Source organism: Staurois parvus, unplaced genomic scaffold, assembly GCF_062004578.1.
Source record: "Staurois parvus isolate SC_StPar_1 unplaced genomic scaffold, SC_StPar_1.0 ptg001179l, whole genome shotgun sequence".
NCBI classification, from domain to species: Eukaryota; Metazoa; Chordata; class Amphibia; order Anura; family Ranidae; genus Staurois; species Staurois parvus.
The window spans coordinates 58,804-70,000 of record NW_028318975.1 but is presented as its reverse complement, the minus strand read 5'-3'; the positions used below and the strand labels follow the sequence as shown (position 1 = coordinate 70,000).

The window sequence follows — 11,197 nt, the reverse complement described above, 5'->3', positions numbered from 1 at the left end:
CCATCACAAAGGATCCCCGGGGTACACCCATCACAAAGGATCCCCGGGGTACACCCATCACAAAGGATCCCCGGGGTACACCCATGACAAGGGATTCCCGGGGTACACCCATGACAAGGGATTCTCGGGGTACACCCATGACAAGGGATTCTCGGGGTACACCCATGACAAAGGATCCCCCGGGTACACCCATGACAAAGGATTCCCAGAGCACCATGGGGGGGGGGGTTCCTAAAGACAGCAGAGCAGAAGCTGCTTCCTTTCAGACACTCTGAAACCCAATATGGAGCCAGATGGAGGGGGAGGAGATTCCGCGCTCAGTCACAGAGGGGGAGGAGATTTCACGCTCAATCATGGAGGGGGAGGAGAATCCGCGCTCAGTCACGCAGGGGGAGGAGATTCCGCGCTCAGTCACGGAGGGGGAGGAGATTCCGCGCTCAGTCACGGAGGGGGAGGAGATTCCGCGCTCAGTCACGGAGGGGGAGGAGATTCCGCGCTCAGTCACGCAGGGGGAGGAGATTCCGCGCTCAGTCACGCAGGGGGAGGAGATTCCGCGCTCAGTCACGCAGGGGGAGGAGATTCCGCGCTCAGTCACGCAGGGGGAGGAGATTCCGCGCTCAGTCACTTGTGTGTGTAAATGTCAATGAGCTGTTGAGCTTTGTGAACAATGGATACAATCAGAAATATGTCGCCTTACCGAGAATTCATCGTCTCCAGACATTGTACTGAAAGAGAAAAACAGATGAAATGTTGTTAGTGATGTTTGTAAATTTCAATAATACAAAATAAATAGACATGATGATGGGCACAGCGGGTGTACAGACCCGGGAACACAGGGATGGTGGGAACCCCTCATAATGGGCACAGCGGGATTACAGACCCGGGAACTCAGCACAGGGATGGTGGGAACCCCTCATAATGGGCACAGCGGGTGTACAGACCCGGGAACTCAGCACAGGGATGGTGGGAACCCCTCATAATGGGCACAGCGGGATTACAGACCTGGGAACTCAGCACAGGGATGGTGGGAACCCCTCATAATGGGCACAGCGGGATTACAGACCTGGGAACTCAGCACAGGGATGGTGGGAACCCCTCATAATGGGCACAGCGGGGGTACAGACCCGGGAACTCAGCACAGGGATGGTGGGAAGCCCTCATAATGGGCACAGCGGGATTACAGACCCGGGAACTCAGCACAGGGATGGTGGGAACCCCTCATAATGGGCACAGCGGGATTACAGACCCGGGAACTCAGCACAGGGATGGTGGGAACCCCTCATAATGGGCACAGCGGGATTACAGACCCGGGAACTCAGCACAGGGATGGTGGGAACCCCTCATAATGGGCACAGCGGGATTACAGACCCGGGAACTCAGCACAGGGATAATGGGACCCCCTCATAATGGGCACAGCGGGATTACAGACCCGGGAACTCAGCACAGGGATGGTGGGAACCCCTCATAATGGGCACAGAAGGAGTGCAGACCCGGGAACTCAGCACAGGGATGGTGGGAACCCCTCATAATGGGCACAGCGGGATTACAGACCCGGGAACTCAGCACAGGGATAATGGGACCCCCTCATAATGGGCACAGCGGGATTACAGACCCGGGAACTCAGCACAGGGATGGTGGGAACCCCTCATAATGGGCACAGAAGGAGTGCAGACCCGGGAACTCAGCACAGGGATGGTGGGAACCCCTCATAATGGGCACAGCAGGCGTACAGACCCGGGAACTCAGCACAGGGATGGTGGGAACCCTCATAATGGGCACAGCGGGCGTATAGACTTGGGTCCCTCCCCTTAAATTATCAACCCCCGTTATTGATAAATGATGCACGGCTCGGATATGATGCAATCATGTAAATCCTGGTGCCTGTGCAGTTCTTGGCTCTCTTGAGAAATGCCTGACACAGATCAGCCCCCTGCTGCAGTCTCTCACCTTGTGACTTGTTACAAAGTTACAATGTACAGTCTGATCACTGGGGGAGGGGAGACTGAGGAAATGATTCTTCTTCCTTCTACGAAGTTACAATGTACAGTCTGATCACTGGGGGAGGGGAGACTGAGGAAATGATTCTTCTTCCTTCTACGAAGTTACAATGTACAGTCTGATCACTGGGGGAGGGGAGACTGAGGAAATGATTCCTCTTCCTTCTTCAAAGTTACAATGTACAGTCTGATCATATCCGCAGTGAGCTGTCAGTAGGCGGCAGGCAGAGGGACTGATGAGGAATGATCCGGCTCATTCCTCATCTCTTCTATTTACTATAAATGGAGACCGAAGTCCACAAGATACCCGACCAGCTGAACCCGTTCCTGTGTGCCGACCGCATTCCATCTCCGGGGACAATCCACATTTACATATCCAGGCTCCTCGCACAGGTGTACCGACTCCTCCCCTTCAGTCTTGCACAGGTGTAGCGGCTCCTCCCCTTCAGTCTGGCACAGGTGTAGCGGCTCCTCCCCTTCAGTTTGGCACAGGTGTAGCGGCTCCTCCCCTTCAGTCTGGCACAGGTGTAGCGGCTCCTCCCCTTCAGTCTGGCACAGGTGTAGCGGCTCCTCCCCTTCAGTCTGGCACAGGTGTAGCGGCTCCTCCCCTTCAGTCTGGCACAGGTGTAGCGGCTCCTCCCCTTCAGTCTGGCACAGGTGTAGCGGCTCCTCCCCTTCAGTCTGGCACAGGTGTAGCGGCTCCTCCCCTTCAGTCTGGCACAGGTGTAGCGGCTCCTCCCCTTTAGTTGTGCACAGGTGTAGCGGCTCCTCCCCTTCAATCTTGCACAGGTGTAGCAACGCCTCCCCTTCAGACTTGCACAGGTGTAGTGACTCCTCCCCTTCAGTCTTGCACAGGTGTAGTGGCTCCTCCCCTTCAGTCGTGCACAGGCTCCTCCCCTTGACTGGAATGGCTTCCTCTGATGTCACTGCACACTGGGAGCTTCTCACAATGTGCATTAGAAGCTGCAGCCAGTCAGACAGAGCTCCGCCTCAATTCCTGGCTGAAGGACATCCAGCATCATCTAGCACTTCCCTCCCCAGCCTGACTTTCACTGGCCCCGCCCCTTTCATCCATTGGATTTCAGTTCTTTCAATCATGGAGGCTCGGCATCACATGTGGGCGTTACTTACATCCTGCCTAGGAACGCCCACTCCTCCAGACTGACACCCACCCATCAAGGATTTTTTTATATTTGCATAACTCCTCCCACTGCTTGCATCAGAACTCCTGAGAGGTGTACTGTGGCCGGGTGCTGGGATGTTTTCAGCAAGCTATGTACAGCCCCCTGCCAGCTCCTAATACCAGCCACGATCTGCCTGCATTGCATAGAGAAGCACAGAGACCCAGTGATGACATAAAGCAACCTTCATACGTGTGCGCTGCTCCCGGTACAATGGCGCAGCTCGCAATAAAGCTCGGTAGATTTGGTATCACAGTCCCCGAGTCCTGAAATGACAGCTTCCATCGGAGGCTTCTCAGGGATTTGCTTCACTTATTCCCCACCAATGATGAACATCAGGATGGCCATGTGAGGTGCAGCAGAAGGTGAATGGATGGCTCCATAGACAATGGTTGTAGGAGAGATCGCAGTGAACCGACACGGGGAGCTGGATTTTCCGGTTATTTGGGTGGGGAGCTCCAGGTCACATGTACCTTCCATTTCTGGAGTGATCCTGCTTCCTGGAATCAGAGTGACAGGTACTCTTCACTGCTCATGATCAGGAGCCAGTGGGACTGGCTCTCCATCATGTGACCACTGGGACAGCCAATCACAGTGCTCATGTGACCAGTCAGTCCTCCCCCTCCCCCAAACCTGATGACCTTGGTACAGCAATGTCAGAATTGGGCGGGAGGGGGCTAGACCAGAATGCACTGCATCATCTCCCCCCCCCCCATTCTGCCTCCCAACACAAATCCCCCCAAATCACAACTCCTAGCCAGGGGCGGACTGACCATTTGGAAACTCTGGCACTGACCGAGGGCCCGGGGTCAGTAGGGGGCCCCATGAGATGCCCCTGGTACCTTTTTCATAGGCTTTTTTGAGTTTGGGCAAGGACACAGGGGCCCCATGATCCCCTATTGCCCGGGGGCCCCATGAGTTGTCAGTCCGCCCCTGCTCCTAGCACCCCTCTATATCTCCCCTTTCTAGAACAATTCTTACCCCCTGCCTCAGGTCCCAGCAGAGCCCTGTGCATGCGCAAACACAGAGCAGGTATAGAAGAGCGCACCGTGCTGTGTCTGCACATGTGCGGGTGTCCCGCAGGGCTCTGTTGGGACCAGAAGGCCAGGCACAGCCCTTCACATGCTCCAGAATAGTAAGGATGGAGGTGCAGAAGAGGGGGGGGGGGGGCAAAGGAAAGGGGACTAAAATTTCGATTTAATGATTGAGATTCAGGGGCAGTGAAACAACGGATCAACGACTTATTTTTACCGCCCTCTGGCCGCCTGTGTGAATGAGCCTTAACAGTCAATATGCTCAATGACAGTTATTATTATTATTAGGATACAAGATTATTAGTATTGATATTATAGGATACAAGATATTAATAATCATACATTTGCTATCATATTATTATACAATACAAGATTATTATTAGATACAATATTAACAATAAACATATCTTGTGTCATAATAATAGTAATAGAGGTAATAATAATATTAATCATCATAATAATAATAAAACCAACAACAATGCAACATTTTATTATTATTACCACTATTACTTTTATTATTATGATACAAGATATGTTTATTAATATTATTATTGTAATCTTGTGTCATAATAATAAAAGTAATAATAATAAAATGTTGCATTGTTGGTGGTTTTATTATTATGATGATTAATATTATTACCTCTATTACTATTATTATGACACAAGATATGTTTATTGTTAATATTGTATCTAATAATAATCTTGTATTGTATAATAATATGATAGCAAATGTATGATTATTAATATCTTGTATCCTATAATATCAATACTAATAATCTTGTATCCTAAGAATAATAATAAAAATGTAACAAAATGTTTTATTATTATGTGATACAAGATAACTAATACTATCATTTGTATCGTATGTTGTTAATTTTACTATGATATATGATACAATAATAATACAAATATCTTGTATCACATAATAACAACAACATATGATACCAAATCTAGTATTATGATGATCATCATGAATATCTTGTATCATATAATATAATAAAAGGCAATTTTGTATCGTTTAGTTTTACTAATACTATCATTAAGTGTTGTTGCCTGGTGACCACTTCTTGTTATCTCACATATATATTCTTATTATAGCCAATTTACCCCCCTAACTCCTCCCACAGTTCTTACACTACAGACAGTAATATACGGAAACGTGCGGATTGTTCCCGATTGGTGCGCTATTACTTTGTGGAACGTTTTGCCAAATGGTTAATGAAATATCGCAGTTTTTGTGGTGAAATTGGTCCCATAGGAATGAATGGCGGAATGTTCAAAGCTAGAGTGTGAGCTGACAAAAGCTAGAGTGTGAGCTGACAAATCAGAACATGATTTCTAAACTGCCATGACTCCCTCATCTTCCAGCCCACCTACACAAATCTTATAGCAAAACGTTCAGCTATCCCGGCTGCCACTAAAAATGTCCACGGCTAAGCCATAGTCCTGAAAGTTTTCACAATATGACCATTTGTTTGCAACGCACGCCGCCCATTGACATTCATTGAAACTCCACTCTAGCCACCTCAAATTTGAAGGGCAATTTCTAAACTGAGACTGTGCCTTCATTTGTAATATTTCAGAGACATACTATGCATCACAATGTAGGTCTGGGTCTTGTGATTCTCACAATATAAAGCTGTTCAACGTAGGATTTATAGTTTTTAAACTACAACCGTCTGAAGATGGCAACGGCCAGTGAAGTGAGCAAGTTGGAGCAGTTTGTTTTTAACCGCTCTTATCTGCCCTTGCTGTAGAGTGAGTTGCCATAGGAACCCAGGTTTGTGAGCAGGCAGCAGAGTGACAAACACTACTCCACCCAGTTACTCCCCCCACTCCAGTTGTAGACTAATGGTGGAGGCAAGAACACTTCACACAATTTCCCCAGAAATTGGAGCTTTTCTAGTTATTATGATGATATGATATTGTATCATATAATAATAAAAAAACATTTTGTCTCATTGTTGTTAGTTTTATTAATACTATTATTATTATTAGGATACAAGATATTTTTATTAATATTATTATTGTATCATATAATAAAACCAACAACAACGAGACAAAATGTTTTTTTATTATCATGAATATTTTGTATCATATCATATAATAATAGATAATTTTGTATCGTTGTTGTTGGTTTTATTATATGATACAATAATAATATTAATAAAAATATCTTGTATCCTAATAATAATAATAGTATTAATAAAACTAACAACAATGAGACAAAATGTTTTTTTATTATTAGGATACAAGATTTATTATGCGATACAACAATGATTTTAATAAGAATATCTTGTATCCTAATAATAAAACTAACAACAACGATACAAAATTGCCTATTATTATATGATATGATACAAAATATTCATGATAATAATAAAACTACATTTTGGATCCTATGTTATTATTACTATTATGTGATACAAGATTTTTTTTATCATTCATTATTTTTTTTTTACTATTATCATAATTATGACACAGAATTTATATCGCACCAACAGTTTGCTCAGCGATGATCAAAGTCAAGTTATTATTGAACAAACAGTACCAGCAGCAAAGCGCAACAGCTCACAGCAACCAATCAGAACTCACTTTACTGGAATGAAAGAAGCACTAGGATTGGGGATTGGGGGGGGGTCGCTGTGCTTTGAAGTTGTATGGAGAGAAGCATAGTGACCGGGCTTGCAATGTGGGACAGTCTGTCGATGGTTAAAATAAATATATACATGTATCTATCTATCTATCTATATATATATATATATATATATATATATATATATGCACACATACAGACACACACACACATACATACATACATACATACAGACAGACACACATACATACATACATACAGACAGACATACACACGCACACACATACATACAGACATACATACATACAGACATACATACACACGCACACACATACATACACACGCACACACATACATACAGACATACATACGCACACACACATACAAACACACACTGCCTTCATTTTGTACAGCGCCGTGTACACTGTTGGTGCCATATGACCCCGTATAATCGCACACACAGTATATATGGGGCCGGGACGAAGTCGCTGTATTACGTGATGGAACTTGACGCCCCCCGCGCTGTTACCCCCCCCCCCCCTTTGTATTATAGATGATGAAAGTCGCCAGCTGCAGAGGACAGGCGGGGAGGTGGGAAGGAGTACGACGGAAGAAAGTCCAGCTCTCTGACAACCGTCCCCGTGCCTCTGACAACTCGGCGAGAAGTAGATGGCGTGATCACGGAATGATCACGTCAGGCGGAAAGTGTGGCGAAGTGGCGGTGAAGTTTGCCGGCAGCGATCCGCCATCGGCGTAGACGGTCAGACGTACCTCTAGGCGGATTGTGGTCGTCTCAGTGCAGCCGGGGGTCTCCGAGCCGAGAGAGAGAGAAAGGGATCCTCCCAGGAAGAGGAAGCTTTCTACCATCACCCAGCCCAGGTTCAAAGGCTGAATGACAGTCACACCCAGCACCCGCTCACTGCTACAGGAATGCAGACCCAGCAACAGGCAGACATGGACTCGGGGGAGGAAACCGGAGAGGAGATCCACCAACTGCATGGAGGAGATCAATGATCACCAGGGTGCAGCACACACTCCTCCAACAGATGACATAGCAAGATCTCCTCCAACATGGAAGGAAGGTTTCAAGAGTTCAGAAATCAGTAATGCAGAGTGCAGGGATCAGTAGTATGTAATGCAGAGTGCAGGGATCAGTAGTATGTAATGCAGAGTGCAGGGATCAGTGGTATGTAATGCAGAGTGCAGGGATCAGGAGTATGTAATGCAGAGTGCAGGGATCAGTGGTATGTAATGCAGAGTGCAGGGATCAGGAGTATGTAATGCAGAGTGCAGGGATCAGGAGTATGTAATGCAGAGTGCAGGGATCAGGAGTATGTAATGCAGAGTGCAGGGATCAGTATTATGTAATGCAGAGTGCAGGGATCAGAAGTCAGTAATGCAGAGTGCAGAGATCAGTGGTATGTAATGCAGAGTGCAGGGATCAGTGGTATGTAATGCAGAGTGCAGGGATCAGGAGTATGTAATGCAGAGTGCAGGGATCAGTAGTATGTAATGCAGAGTGCAGGGATCAGGAGTATGTAATGCAGAGTGCAGGGATCAGTAGTATGTAATGCAGAGTGCAGGGATCAGTGGTGTGTAATGCAGAGTGCAGGGATCAGTGGTATGTAATGCAGAGTGCAGGGATCAGGAGTATGTAATGCAGAGTGCAGGGGTCAGTAGTGTGTAATGCAGAGTGCAGGGATCAGTAGTATGTAATGCAGAGTGCAGGGATCAGTGGTATGTAATGCAGAGTGCAGGGATCAGTGGTATGTAATGCAGAGTGCAGGGATCAGTGGTATGTAATGCAGAGTGCAGGGGTCAGTAGTGTGTAATGCAGAGTGCAGGGATCAGTAGTATGTAATGCAGAGTGCAGGGATCAGTGGTATGTAATGCAGAGTGCAGGGATCAGTGGTATGTAATGCAGAGTGCAGGGATCAGCGGAATGTAATGCAGAGTGCAGGGATCAGGAGTATGTAATGCAGAGTGCAGGGATCAGGGGTATGTAATACAGAGTGCAGGGATCAGTAGTAAGTAATGCAGAGTGCAGGGATCAGTAGTATGTAATGCAGAGTGCAGGGATCAGTAGTGTGTAATGCAGAGTGCAGGGATCAGTAGTAAGTAATGCAGAGTGCAGGGATCAGTAGTGTGTAATGCAGAGTGCAGGGATCAGTAGTAAGTAATGCAGAGTGCAGGGATCAGTGGTATGTAATGCAGAGTGCAGGGATCAGTAGTGTGTAATGCATAGTGCAGGGATCAGTGGTGTGTAATGCAGAGTGCAGGGATCAGGAGTATGTAATGCAGAGTACAGGGATCAGTAATGTGTAATGCAGAGTGCAGGGATCAGTAGTATGTAATGCAGAGTGCAGGGATCAGTAGTATGTAATGCAGAGTGCAGGGATCAGTAGTGTGTAATGCAGAGTGCAGGGATCAGTAGTGTGTAATGCAGAGTGCAGTGATCAGGAGTATGTAATGCAGAGTACAGGGATCAGTAATGTGTAATGCAGATGGCAGGGATCAGTGGTGTGTAATGCAGAGTGCAGGGATCAGGAGTATGTAATGCAGAGTGCAGGGATCTGTAGTAAGTAATGCAGAGTGCAGGGGTCAGTGGTGTGTAATGCAGAGTGCAGGGATCAGGAGTATGTAATGCAGAGTGCAGGGGTCAGTAGTGTGTAATGCAGAGTGCAGGGATCAGTAGTATGTAATGCAGAGTGCAGGGATCAGTGGTGTGTAATGCAGAGTGCAGGGGTCAGTAGTATGTAACGCAGAGTGCAGGGATCAGTGGTATGTAATGCAGAGTGCAGAGATCAGTAGTATGTAATGCAGAGTGCAGGGATCAGCGGTATGTAATGCATAGTGCAGGGATCAGCGGAATGTAATGCAGAGTGCAGGGATCAGGAGTATGTAATGCAGAGTGCAGGGATCAGTAGTGTGTAATACAGAGTGCAGGGATCAGTAGTAAGTAATGCAGAGTGCAGGGATCAGTAGTATGTAATGCAGAGTGCAGGGATCAGTAGTGTGTAATGCAGAGTGCAGGGATCAGTAGTGTGTAATGCAGAGTGCAGGGATCAGTGGTGTGTAATGCAGAGTGCAGGGATCAGGAGTGTGTAATGCAGAGTGCAGGGGTCAGTAGTATGTAATGCAGAGTGCAGGGATCAGTGGTATGTAATGCAGAGTGCAGGGATCAGTAGTATGTAATGCAGAGTGCAGGGATCAGCGGTATGTAATGCATAGTGCAGGGATCAGCGGAATGTAATGCAGAGTGCAGGGATCAGGAGTATGTAATGCAGAGTGCAGGGATCAGTAGTGTGTAATACAGAGTGCAGGGATCAGTAGTAAGTAATGCAGAGTGCAGGGATCAGTAGTATGTAATGCAGAGTGCAGGGATCAGGAGTGTGTAATGCAGAGTGCAGGGATCAGTAGTGTGTAATGCAGAGTGCAGGGATCAGGAGTGTGTAATGCAGAGTGCAGGGATCAGGAGTATGTAATGCAGAGTGCAGGGATCAGTAGTGTGTAATGCAGAGTGCAGGGATCAGGAGTATGTAATGCAGAGTGCAGGGATCGGTAGTGTGTAATGCAGAGTGCAGGGATCAGTAGTAAGTAATGCAGAGTGCAGGGATCAGTAGTGTGTAATGCAGAGTGCAGGGATCAGTGGTATGTAATGCAGAGTGCAGGGATCAGTAGTGTGTAATGCAGAGTGCAGGGATCAGGAGTGTGTAATGCAGAGTACAGGGGTCAGGAGTGTGTAATGCAGAGTGCAGGGATCAGGAGTGTGTAATGCAGAGTGCAGGGATCAGTAATGTGTAATGCAGATGGCAGGGATCAGTGGTGTGTAATGCAGAGTGCAGGGATCAGGAGTATGTAATGCAGAGTGCAGGGATCTGTAGTAAGTAATGCAGAGTGCAGGGGTCAGTGGTGTGTAATGCAGAGTGCAGGGATCAGTGGTGTGTAATGCAGAGTGCAGGGATCAGTGGTGTGTAATGCAGAGTGCAGGGATCAGTGGTGTGTAATGCAGAGTGCAGGGATCAGGAGTATGTAATGCAGAGTGCAGGGATCAGTAGTAAGTAATGCAGAGTGCAGGGATCAGTAGTAGGTAATGCAGAGTGCAGGGATCAGTAGTAAGTAATGCAGAGTGCAGGGATCAGTAGTAAGTAATGCAGAGTGCAGGGATCAGTGGTATGTAATGCAGAGTGCAGGGATCAGTGGTATGTAATGCAGAGTGCAGGGATCAGGAGTATGTAATGCAGAGTGCAGGGATCAGTGGTATGTAATGCAGAGTGCAGGGATCAGGAGTATGTAATGCAGAGTGCAGGGATCAGTAGTAAGTAATGCAGAGTGCAGAGATCAGTAGTGTGTAATGCAGAGTGCAGGGATCAGTAGTGTGTAATGCAG

General features: G+C 47.0%; 1 pseudogene across 1 annotated transcript in view; it reads right to left on the bottom strand.

Annotated features, from left to right (window-relative positions):
• Window positions 1-7,733, bottom strand: part of LOC149438957 (uncharacterized) — an 18,739-nt pseudogene extending 11,006 nt beyond the window's left edge. The window contains exons 1-2 of the transcript XR_016307886.1: window positions 7,580-7,733; window positions 698-725 (exon numbers count right to left, since the gene is read on the bottom strand). The product of XR_016307886.1 is annotated as an uncharacterized LOC149438957 (transcript). The remainder of the gene's footprint in view (window positions 1-697; window positions 726-7,579) is intronic.
• Between the last annotated feature and the right edge of the window lie 3,464 nt (window positions 7,734-11,197).